Source organism: Cajanus cajan, chromosome 8 (genome assembly GCF_000230855.2).
Source record: "Cajanus cajan strain Asha chromosome 8, NIPB_CcT2T_4, whole genome shotgun sequence".
NCBI lineage: Eukaryota > Viridiplantae > Streptophyta > Magnoliopsida > Fabales > Fabaceae > Cajanus > Cajanus cajan.
The window spans coordinates 27,318,561-27,332,332 of NC_138524.1; positions in this window are offsets into that span (position 1 = coordinate 27,318,561).

The following is a 13,772-nucleotide window of genomic DNA, read 5'->3' on the forward strand; positions in this document are numbered from 1 at the left end:
TTTCCTCTCATGATTGGTGGGCAAAGAAGGTCGTACATGATCCAACCTTGGACCAAGTTCTTCATCACTCACTCCAAGATTAAGGTTGTGCAACATTCAATCTACAAAGGGATGGTGAAGAAGACTACCTACCTTCAGGATGTGAAGCACATGCGGTTTGCTCGACATCATCAATTTGAGGTCTCCATCACTAATAAAGACTATCCCTTGTATGTTGTGGGGGTCGCTCTCTTCAACTAACTCCATCTTTTCTAAGCATTCTACCCTTTTATTAGCAATGCTCTTTAACAACCTCGCCGAAAATTTCATTACAACACTCCTTTCAATTTTCAATTTTTTGTTTGTATACTAATAGATATTGTTTTCTTTTATGAATTCCTTGAAGGTTCCCGACCCCTATCTTGATCCTCCTGCTCTTAAACCAACCTAAGAAGCCTCGCAACATGGCTATGAGAATGCCTTAACCCTCATTGTTGGTTTCCTTGTCCAAGCTTTATACACTTCATTCAGATGATAAACATGCTTTGAATGCATGTTCCAGAAGCTGCTTAATAGACTACATATGGAAATCAGCTTAGACAAAGACGGGTATTCTTTGACCTAACTTTTGTTGGTGTCAAAAGGGGGAGTAACATTATGATTTTAGAAATTCTTGTGTATTAAATCTTTGAATAGTTATTAGTTTTTTTTTGCAATAATTATTATGCACAATTCATACTTTTATGCTCTGAATATATTTGTTTTAATAAACAAGCTTTCATTTATGCATATTCTTAAGGGGAGTATTTTAAGTAAATCTTTCATATTTTTCTTTGATAGTTATATACTTTTACTCTGATAGTTATGAATGCCCTAATATATATTAGATACGTTATGGTCTGATATAACTCTAATATAAATTTGTATCTACTCTGATAAATACTCTATGATTTTCTCTAAAATCTATCTACTTTGTAATGTATATCACTACAAAAAAATGGCATTTAGCGACCACCAAAATCGGTTGTTAAATTGCTAAAATCGGTCGTTATTTACCTTAGTGACCGAATTAGCGACCGAATTTAAGTAGTCGCAAAAATCCTGGTCGCAAAGCTATATAGCGACCGAAAATTTCGGTTGCAAAATGGTTGCAATGATTTTGGTCGCTGATGTGTATGGGGACCAAATTAGTGACCGAATAAATCGGTCGCTAAAGATTTATTTTTTATTTTATTAAATTTTATAGACGTCGCAAATTCGGTCGCTACAAAGCACTCATATTTGGCCTCTCAAGAATTCTATTTAACAATACTTCACTTTTCAGCATGTTTTGTCCTTAATTACACAGTTTTTGGGAATTTCCCAAAAGGTCACCCATCCCTATATTATTCCAAGTCAAACACGCTTAACTGTGGAGTTCTGATGAGATAAGCTACCGAAAAGCAGATGCATGTTGTTAGTATAGGTAGTACAAATTAATCATTTAAGTCATCCTTAACTATACAATCTCAACTTATACTATCTTTAGATCCTTCTCATTTCGGTGTGTTCAGACCGTTATAACATTTAATAATATATATAATAATTAAATTACTAATAATAATTATTATATTATATTTAATTAATCTTTATTTATATATATACTTATTTTTATAATTAACAATCTGCTTATTTCTATTTAAAATTAATATTATGATATAATTTAAATTATTTATTATAAATTTAAAAGTTTAAATAATAATTTTTATATTTTAAAATGAGAAGGATTATAATAACACTGTATAACTTTTATTAAGTATTACACTACTTAATAACTTTATATTAAATGTGAATTTTGTAAATCCAACCGTTAGAATAAAAATTCATATCACTTTATATGTTTATATCAAGTTTTGTTAAAATTGAACAACAACTTGAAGGTAATCAAAGTGTTCATATTCTAGTATATTTTGAAATGTATATATTACGTCAATTTTATTTTACAAGAATGAAGTATCAAATCATCTTGAATTCATATAAAATTTTGTATATATGATCTAAGAGAAAAACTTTCAATCTAACGATTGAATTTATAAAATTCACATTTAATATAAAATTATTGAGCGATGTAATACTTAGTAAAAGTTACACTGGTGTTATTATAACCCTTTTCTCTTTTAAAATATTAATTTTATAAATTAAATTTTAACATTTTAAATAAATTATTAATTAACTTAATATATTTATTCATCTTAAATCTAAGATATAAAATTCAAAAAATGTATTTATTCTTGTTTTATTTTCTAATTATCAACCATTAATAAAATACTAATTTAAAATCTTATTATATCATAATATTTTCATATCAAGTTTAAAACCAGATATTAGTTATAAAATATGTTAATTTGTGTTGGGATTTTATTTCAACACAAAACTTTAAAATAAATGTGCAAATAAAAAAAACTCCGTTAAAACGGTCACGTATTCTGTTTGATAGAGAAAAAAGCAAGGAAACGCATTGTGATGTATTAAAAATTGATCAAAAAGAACAAGCGGGTGGTTTACCCAATTAGTTAAGGGGGAAGACTTAAGATTTTCTCCACATAAGTATGTGTGTGGATTCGAGCTCTACTGTCAGCAATTTTAGTCTTTTTAAACAAAGTAGGTGTAATGGTAATAAAAAGGAGGTGTTGTAACAACCCGATTTTCACAGATTGTTTGAGGGCCCAAAAGCCCAATAGAGGTAATTTAGTAGCCAAGAACAGGTTGTTCCCAAATTGGAACGGGTCGTTCCAAACTACTAAAACGAGATTGATTTTGTAGCCCAGAATGGGTCTTTCCCAAACTGGAACGGGCCGTTCCAAATTATAAAAATTGTCTACAAATTTTAGATGGGAACGGGGCATTCCCAAATTGGAACGGGACGTTCCAAATCACCAAAAATGCCTATAACCCTAGTTGGGAACGGGCCGTTCCAAATATGGACGTTATGGGTTAAATGCAACCCCAGAACGGACCATTCTGGTTTGAGAACAGGCCGTTCTGGATGTGATTTTTACACATGCCGTTAGAGTCTAGAACGGGCCGTTCCGGATTTGAAACGGGTCATTCTGGCGACACTTGATGCCTATAAATAGAGAGCTCTAGCACTCCCAAAAAGCACACCTTTTAGTTCTGACTTCTTTCAGTTCTAACTCCTTTCTTTTACATTCTCTTCTTTTCCTCCTACACTCTCTGAAGACCAAGGGGCACTCATAGGAGGAGACCAAGAAGATCTCTATTTTAGTCTCAATTACTATTTATCGAGGTACGGGGGAAAAGAGAATTATTTGTATGCAAAGTTACATGAGAAAATTGGGTAGAGGAAGAGTCCCTTAAGATTATGAGTAATTTTATAATTATTTCTATTTGAGGAATTGATGATCCCATTAGATTCTGTATGTGTTGAGGATTAGAAATATATATTTAATTTTTAAGAATGATGATCTGAAATTGTAGAAAAGTTCTTGTGAGTTAGGTTTTGGAAAAATTGGAGATTTTCTTATTTGAGTTAAGATTCTATCTATTAAATTGGTGATTAATTGGGTTTTATATTAATTTATAAATATTATTGTTATATTATTGTTATGGATGTGTATTCATGGTGAATTGCTTGATGGGTATGTGAATCATTGTATTGTGTGGACTTATCTGTATGTAATTTGGAATTTGAGTTATGAAGTGAGATGTGTGAAATGTGAATGAGATGTGATTGTGGATCCTTATACTGATGATCAGGGGTGAGCACGGCCCTAGGCTGGTAAAAGGATAGCGTGACCTTGGCACAGTGTTATGTCAGGGGTGAGCACGGCCCTAGGCTGCTAAAAGGGTAGCGTGACCTTGACACAATGTTATGTTAGGGGTGAGCACGACCTTAGGCTGAAGGGTAGCGTGACCTTGACATAGTAAGGTTTGGTGATGATTGTGGTTGTGATGTGATTGTGGTTCCTCATCACATTATGACCAGGGGTGGCACGACCTTGGGAAAGAGATGCTACAAGCGTGACCTTGACATAGTATGGGATGGGTGATTCCTCATGCTTATGTCAGGGGTGGCACAACCTTGGGTAAGAGATGCTACAGGTGTGACCTTGGCATAGTGTAGGATGTGTGATTTCCCATGCTTATGTCAGGGGTGGCACAACCTTGGGCAAGAGATGCTACAAGCGTGACCTTGACATAGGGTGGGATGTGTGAGGCAATTAATACTTATGTTGGGGGTGGCACGACCTTGGGAAAGAGATGCTACAGGCGTGACCTTGGCATAGGGTTAATTGTAAGATTTGTGTGGATTGTGATGGATTGATGTAATTGAGATGATGATGAATGATTGATAAATTATGATATATAGAAATGCTTGTAAATACTTCATTAAGTAATGAGTTATGACGAGACAATATTGTGGATTTTCATTGTGTGCTTTACATATAGATATTTTCTTTTCTCACCGTGTAATTGTGGATGTTTTAGGTGAGGAAGATCCGACTATGTGTGACATCTAGAATGCCAACGGTTGAATTATGGGTATGCTCTTATATTGTGACATCGGGGCAGAGGATTTTTTGGACATGGATGCTTATATGGATTTGGAGTTGTAACTTTCTTTTGAAAAGAATTTGTAAACTCTTATGTTTCATTTTCTAATTTATTTATTTTCAATTATCCTGGATATTAAAGAATATTTACGAAGGTTTTTATGTGAACCCTTTTACCTATGTTGAAAATTTTATTTTCTTAGTCTATTTACATTATTACAATATATGTGTTGGGGTAGTAAGGGTTTCACATTTAGTGGTATCAGAGCAGGTCAATCTAATCGGCCGCGAGTTATGAGTCTACTATGCTTGTTTGGTAGAGGAATGATGTAATGAATTGATTGTGGAACTTATTGATGTGCTAGTGTGATGATTGATTATGTTTGTTGTTATTTAATTGTGTGTAGTCTAACAATGTTTTGCTTTATGAAGAGGATAATGATGATGATGATGATGTTTCCCTTGTGTATTGTTTTCTCAAAATTTGGCTGAAAGACATGATATAGCTTAGTTGATGCTATTCATGACTGCTTATTTGTTTTGATGCTTCTTGCTTACGTAAGAAGTAGTGGTTGAGTGGTATCACTCGTGTTGTGAGCATATGTGCTAGTAGTAGTGGACGAAGCCTTGTGCTAACCAACTAGAACTATTATAACATTGGATGTGGGTGAGACATTTATTTGTCGAGTGTATTAAGAGTTTACGATTGGTGGAGTTTTTGAAATCTATACTTGTAGCGATTGAATTTCAAGGAGGTTGTATGTTGAGAATTGGAGTTTTGGTATTCTTAAGGAGAGATTGAAGTGTTGATGATTTCTGGAGTTTGATGCTTGCATGTTGACCTTTTATGGTATAGGTAGCATGTGAGTTTTATTTTCTGAGTCTTTCGTAATGGATATGTGAGTTGTCTTGGTTTAGGATTGTAGTGAGATGCTTGAATATGAGTTTGAGGTGGAAAGGAGTGGGTTTGGAAAGGATTGAGGTATTTTCGTAGTTTTAGATGTTGATATAATGTTGCTGTCTAGTGTATGGGATGTTTTTGCTGCAGTTCTGTTGTGCTGGTATGGGTACCGTAATGACAAAATTAAATTTTGTAGTCTTCAGGAAAGTTGAAGCCTTGGATATTATCTTTCCAATGGAACTGGAATCAGATAAAATGGAGGTCTAGAACTTCAGTTATAATTGCTTTAGTGATTAGAGGTCTAGCTGTAAGCCTTGAATATATCTGTTGTAGTTTTTGAACTTTTTAGCTAAGAAGATGATCTTTTTAGAATCTCATATCTTCATAAGAGTTGTAGATTATTCTCTTGGATTTCGTTTGAGATAGGTTTGAGATCATTTGGATAAGTATAACTCTTTGTGTGTCATTTTCTTTGACAGTTGTTGAAGGGGAGGTGTATGCTGTCATGATGTTTCTGAGTTGTTAGGCATAACAAGGATAAAAACTGATTTGGATATGATGTTCTGAGGTGTTTTCATTGAGAGGTTGATTAAGATGGTATGATGCCATGTGGTAAGGTTGGTTTATGTACATGCTATATGGTGTAATCGGTGATTGATTCGTACATGCTTAGGGATAATATATATGAAGGTTTAAAGTAGGTATTCTAATATGATTTGATATGCATGTATGTTGATATGAGGATAAATGACCTTATGGATCAATTAGCGAGTGTTTATGTGTTTAGTAAGATTGACCTTGGGGTGTGATATCATCATATTGGAGATGAGGAGGAAGATGTATCCAAGGCAGTTTTATGTTGTTATCTAAGTGTGATTTTTGATTGTATGAAGTGAATTTTCTAGGCCATGTAATTTCTAGCGGAGGTATAACGTAGATCTATCTAAGATAGAAGTTGTGCTTAAGTGAGAGATAGTTGAGTCTATTAGTGAGGTTAGAAGTTTCTTAGGTTAGCTTTTTACTATTAGAGATTTATTGAGTAAATTTCTAAGATAACATTACCTTTGACTATATTGACTAAGAAGATTGTTGTCTTTGTGTGGGATAATGTGAGATAGTTTCCAAACTCTAAAGGAAAGATCGAATAGTGTTACCGAATTTTAGTAAGTCTTATGTGGTATATAGTAATGCTTCTAAGATGGGTTGGTTGGAGTATGAATGCAAGAAGGAAGGGTAGTAGCTTATGTGTCTAGGAAATTGAAAATTCATGAGAGGAATTACCTTACCATGACATTGAGTGAGCAGTTGTGATATTTACACTAAGATTTGGAGACACTACCTAAATGATTCTAAGCTTGAGGTATTTAGTGATCATTAGAGCCTTAAATATCTATTTGACCCGAGAGAGTTGAATATAAGACAAGAGAGATAGTTGGAATTTTTTAAGGACTAGGATTTTAATCTTAGTTGTTATCTGGGTAAATCCAATGTAGTAGTCGATGCTTTGAGTAGGAAACCTTTACATTTATCTTCACTTAAGATTTGAGAGATGGACCTTTTGGCTCGGTGTATGGTTTTAAGTTTGAATTGTGAAGTTACTCCTAGTAGTGTGAAACTAAGTATGACCCGAGTAACGAATGGATGTTTGAAAGAAATTGGAGAAGCACATTTAGATGATTAATTTTGGTGGTAAAACATGAGGCTATAGGACAAGATAGTGGATGAGAGTTTGCCTTGGATGTAGGAGATTGGTGAGATATAGATACCGAGTATGAGTACCCAGTGAACTTATGCTTAGGTGTTTGATCTTTGGAGAGGGTCATAGAAGTAAAGCTAATATTGTGATAGATGCCTTGAGTAGGACAATCATTCATCTTTCGTTTTTGATGATGTAAGTGTTGGATTTAATTGAGGAGGTTAAAAACTTAAGCGTGATGTGTAAGCTCACCCTTAAGAGCATTGGATTGGGTATTTCAAAAGCAACTAGTGAATTAATGGATGAGATTAGAGAAGCCTAGGAGTTAGATCTTTTCTTAGTGAACCAAGTGGAGAGAATTGGTAGGGGTATGGATAACCCTTACAAGTGGAGGTTGATGGTGTTTTAGGGGTTCGAGGATAGAATAAATGTGTCTAGTAATCTCGAATTAAGGAAGATGATCTTAGAGAAAGGACATAAGAGTATTCTTAGCATTCATTTAAGAGTTACTAAGATGTATCAGAGTGGCGTAGCGGAAGCGTGGTGGCCTAAGATGAAGAGAGGAGTAGACAAATTCGTGTACTCGTGTGTAGTATGCTAGAATTCTAAGGTGGAACACTAGAAGTCTTTAAGATTTTTATAGCTTTTAGACGCCCTAGTTTGGAAGTGAGATAGTGTGTGAATAGACCTTGGTTGTAGGTTTGCCTAAGATGCTTAAGAATTTGATTCTTTTTGGGTTGTAGTGGATAGACTCACCAAGTTTACATGTCTTACCCTTATTTGATTTCTTGGAGAAATTAATAGAGTTGCATATCAATAAAGTAGTGAGGTTGCATGGGAGTTAGAAAGCAACATCCAAGGAGTCTCACTATAAGAAAAATGTAAATTTTCGACTAATATGGATCCGTCAGAAATTTTTGACAAAATTTTCTGATGGATATTTCTGTTAGACATTTCCGACGGATTTATATTTTCGTCAGAAATTTTTGACAGAATTTTTCGTCCAAAATTTTCCATCAGAAATTTTTGACAGAAATATAAATCCGTCAGAAATTTCTGACGGAAACTTTCCGACAGAACATTCTGTCAGAAATTTTTGACAAAATAAATATGTCAGAAATTTCTGACAGAAAATTCCGTCAAAAATTTCTGACGAAAATATAAATCCGTCAGAAATTCCTGACGGAAACTTTCTGACAGAATATTTTGTCAGAAATTTTCGACAAAATAAATCTGTTAGAAATTTCTGACAGAATATTCCGTCAGAAATTTCTGACGGATTTATATTTCAGTCTGACAGAAATATAAATCCGTCGGAAATTTCTTATTTTTAATTTCTTATTTTCATTTTCTAAAATTTGAATTTTTATTTTTAATTCTTATTTTTTATGTAATCATTTTTAACTACTTATATATATTTTTTTAAAAAGATAAATAATTCACCTACAACAATTACGTACTATTATCGTATTGATATTTAACACTTCTAATTTTTTTTATTTTTTCAAAATAAATATTATTTATCTACCTTAAAATAATCAAACTAGTGAATTTATATTTTAGAGGGATGAAAATCAAAGAAAATATTTCACTCATTTTACAAGTACGAAACAATCTTTATAAATCTTACAAGGATGAAAAATAAAAAAAAAATTTACAAAGACCAAAATCAAAATCACCCATCTTATAGGGACTAAAATATATTTAAACCTTCTAAAATTAATATTTTCGATCTTAACAATTATTTTAAATAAATAATATTTATTTTTAAATATTTATAAAGACCAAGTTCAAGTGTGAATATTTTCATATTTGTGTGTTTCATGAATTTTCTATTAAATAATTAGTGCATATATTAGTTTATTTAACATAAATAGTAGTTTTATATTTTAGAAGAATTTTTTTTATTTTCTAGAAGTAATAAGCTTAAAATTACATACATACATACATACATATATATATATATATATATATATATATATATATATATATATATATAGTGACGGATCCAGAAATTTTAGATAGTGGGGGCAATACTTATTTATATATTTGTAGTATTAAAAATTTTATATATAACTTTTAAAGGTATAAATATATATTATAATTATTTATTACAAGTTTTTTATATCTACGATTAGTATTAAAGATGAAAATAAATTAGGTCACACTATATTTTATTATAATTTAGTTGGTTTAAACCTAAATTTCTTTAAAAATATATATCTTAAGTATGACTTATTTATCTATTATAGATATTTTTTAAATGTTTGGGTAGAACTACAATCATAAAGACTTATTTTATAATAATTTAACACTATTAAAAATATAAAAATAAATATGTTAAATTTTATAAAAATCAAGTTTAATTTATTTATGATATAAATATGTTTTTAATATCTAATATATATTTTTAGATGATAATTTATTTTAAAATATATCTTATAATAACAATTCTAAATGGAACATAAACCCTAAACCTTAAACCCTAAACCCTAAACATATAAATAAAGAATAATTAAATATATTATTATTATTATTATTATTATTATTATTCGTAATACAAAATTATTATATATTATTATTATAGTACAAATATGAGATTGTATATTTGAGGATGACTTAAATGAATTAATTTGTACAAGTTATACTGACAACATACATATACATTTCAGTAGCTTATTCATCAGAACTTCACAGTTAAGCGTGCTTGACCTGAAGTAGTACAGGGATGGGTGACCTTTTGGGAAGTTTCCCAGAAATTGCACAAGTAAGAATAAAATACGCTAAACAGTGAAATATCGTGAAATAGAACCCTTGAGGAGCCAAATATGACAGATTTTTGACAGAATTTTCCGTCGGAAATTTTTGACAGAATTTTCCGTCGGAAATTTTTTACAGAATTTTCCGTCGGAAATTTTTGACAGAATTTTCTGTTGGAAATTTTGACAGATTTAATTATTTCCGACGGATTTTTTTTCGACGCCACTTTTTTCGACGGATTGAAATCCGTCAAAAATCCGTCAGAAAAAAGAAAATCCATCGAAAATTTACCTGTTTCCGTTGGAAATTTCCGTCAAAAATCGGCATTTTTCTTGTAGTGTCTACCCATTGCTGTTTTTAGGAAAATTTCAGGGACGAAATTTAATAAAGGAGGGGAGAATTGTAACAACCCAATTTTCACAGATTGTTTGACGGCCCAAAAGCCCAATAGAGGTATTTAGTAGCCCAGAACGGGCCGTTCCCAAATTGGAACTGGTCATTCCAAACTACTAAGACGAGAGTGATTTTGTAGCCCAGAACGGGCCATACCCAAACTGGAACGGGACGTTCCAAATTACAAAAATTGTCTACAAATTTTAGATGGGAATGGGGCGTTTCCAAATTAGAATGGGGCGTTCCAAATCACCAAAAATGCCTATAACCCTAGTTGGGAACGGGCCGTTCAAAATATGGACGTTAACGGTTAAATGCAACCCTAGAACAGACCTTTCTAGTTTGAGAACAGGCTGTTCTGGATGTGAATTTTACACATGCCGTCAGAGTCCAGAACGGGCCCCGGATTTGAAACAGGCCGTTCCGGCGACTCTTGATGCTTATAAATAGAGAGCTCTAACACTTCCAAAAAGCACACCTTTCAGTTCTGACTTCTTTCAGTTCTAACTCCTTTCTTTTACATTCTTTTCTTTTCCTCCTACACTCTCTGAAGACCGAGGGGCACTCAGAGGAGGAGACCAAGGAGATCTCTATTTTAGTCTCAGTTTCTATTTATCGAGGTACGAGGGAAAAATGAATTATTTGTATGCAGATACATGAGGGAATTGGGTAGAGGAAGAGTCCCTTAAGATTATGAGTAATTTTATAATTATTTATGTTTGAGGAATTGATGATCTCGTTAGATTCTGTATGTTTTGAGGATTAGAAATATATATTTAATTTGTAAGAATGATGATCTGAAATTGTAGAAAAGTGCTTGTGAGTTAGGTTTTGGAAAAATTGAGGTTTTCTTATTTGAGTTAAGATTCTATCTATTAAATTGGTGATTAATTGGGTTTTATATTAATTTATAAATATTATTGTTATATTATTGTTATGAATGTGTATTAATGGTGAATTCCTTGATGGGTATGTGAATCATTGTATTGTGTGGACTTATCTGTATGTAATATGGAATTTGAGTTATGAAATGAGATGTGGGAAATGTGAATGAGATGTGATTGTGGATCCTCATATTGATGACCAGGGGTGAGCACAGCCCTAGGCTGGTAAAAGGGTAGCGTGACCTTGGCACAATGTTATGTCAGGGGTGAGCACGACCCTAGGCTGCTAAAAGGGTAGCGTGACCTTGACACAGTGTTATGTTAGGGTTGAGCACGACCCTAGGCTAAAGGGTAGCGTGACCTTGACATAGTAAGGTTTTGTGATGATTGTGATTGTGATGTGATTGTGGTTCCTCACATTATGACCAGGGGTGGCACGACCATGGGCAAGAGATGCTACAGGTGTGACCTTGACATAGTATGGGATGGGTGATTCCTCATGCTTATGTCGGGGGTGGCACGACCTTGGGCAAGAGATGCTACAGGCGTGACCTTGGCATAGTGTAGGATGTGTGATTTCCCATGCTTATGTCGGGGGTGGCACGACCTTGGGTAAGAGATGCTATAGGCGTGACCTTGGCATAGGGTGGGATGTGTGAGGCAATTAATACTTATGTCGGGGTGGCACGAACTTAGGAAAGAGATGCTACAGGCGTGACCTTGGCATAAGGTTAATTATAAGATTTGTGTGGATTGTGATGGATTGATGTAATTGAGATGTGAAGATGATGAATGATTGATAAATTATGATATATAGAAATGCTTGTAAATACACCATTAAGTGATGAGTTATGACGAGACGATATTGTGGATTTTCCTTGTGTGCTTTACATATAAATATTTTCTTTTCTCACCGTGCAATTGTGGATGGTTTAGGTGAGGAAGATCCGGCTATGAGTGACATCTAGAATGTCAACAGTTGAAATGTGGGTATGCTCTTATATTGTGACATCGGGGCAGAGGATTTTTAGGACATAGATTCTTATATAGATTTGGAGTTGTACCTTTCTTTTGAAAATAATTTGTAAACTCTTATGTTTCATTTTCTAATTTATTTATTTTCAATTATCTTGAATATTGAAGAATATTTATGAAGGTTTTTATGTGAACCCTTTTACCTATGTTGAAAATTTTATTTCCTTAGTCTATTTACATTATTACAATATATGTGTTGGAGTAGTAAGGGTGTCACAAGTGTATATATCATAAGTTAAATACTATGAATATCTTTGAGTAAACTAAAAGCAAAAGATAATAATTTTTTAAAATTATTGAAAAATATTTCATTTTACAGTTGTTTCACAAATTCTTACTAATTTTTGTACTAGTCAATTGCTTTTAAACAATGAAACTAACACGATTATATCAATTGAATTGAATGGTTAAGTCTAAATTTTAAAATGACAATTGAAATAAAATAAGATTCATGAAAATAATTTTAAAATATATTAGGTAAATAATTTTTATATATAATAAAATTAAAGACAAGGATTAAAATAATCAATGAAATTAATGTAATATTCATTTATAAATATTTAAATAAATTATAAGTAGCAAGGTATTATTTAATTGATGTTTAAAATAAAATATTTTATAATATATCTAAATGAATTGATTTTTAAGATAAACTGTTATATACATATTTAATTAATATAATTTTTAAATATATATGTATAATTAGATATATTTTAAATAAATATTTTTATATTAAAAATTAATTTATCATTAAACAAAATAAAAATATTTCAAAATATGATTGTTGTTGAATCAGTTTCCCATGGTGGGATCATATTCATATATAATAATAGAATCATGTCTCCTCAAAGAAGCGATATTTACCTCAAAGTAGTACGAGCATAATCAAAGATAGATGGTATAACGTATTTTAAGTAATTGATCTCATGTGTTATTGGTGTATATATTTATATATATAATTTATTTTATAATTTTTATTTATTAAACTAATGGAACATTAATTATATTTTATCAATTTTAGATTTGTTTGATAAATTTTTATTAATCCTTATATAAGCCAATTATTTTTAATTTGATGGAACTAACGTGTTTATATCAATTGAACTAGATGTTTAAGTCAATTTTGAAAATAATAATTAAAATAAAATAATATTTATGAAAAGAAGTTTATTTACCTTAACAAAATTGGAAAACACAATAAATTATTTATTTTTATATTATCTAATAATATAATAAAATATTAAGCATGATAAAAGAGATATAAATTTCTCAAGAGAAAAATAAATAAATTTTCTAGATAAATTATTATTTAAATTAGTCTAATTTTTTTAAAAAAGATTCAATTAAAAAGATTATTATTTAATTTTCTTTTATAGTATTATGTTTCTTGGGACACCTTCTACCTCAACATGAATATATAATAATTAAAAGAAATATCTTATTGGGTTAAAAAAATCTTTAGAATTAAAACAATAATTTCAATAACATGAGAGTAGAGAATTCACATTCATCAACTTAAAACGTGATCAAATGCGGAAAAAATGAAACATGAGTTCTTCCTAAACAAAATA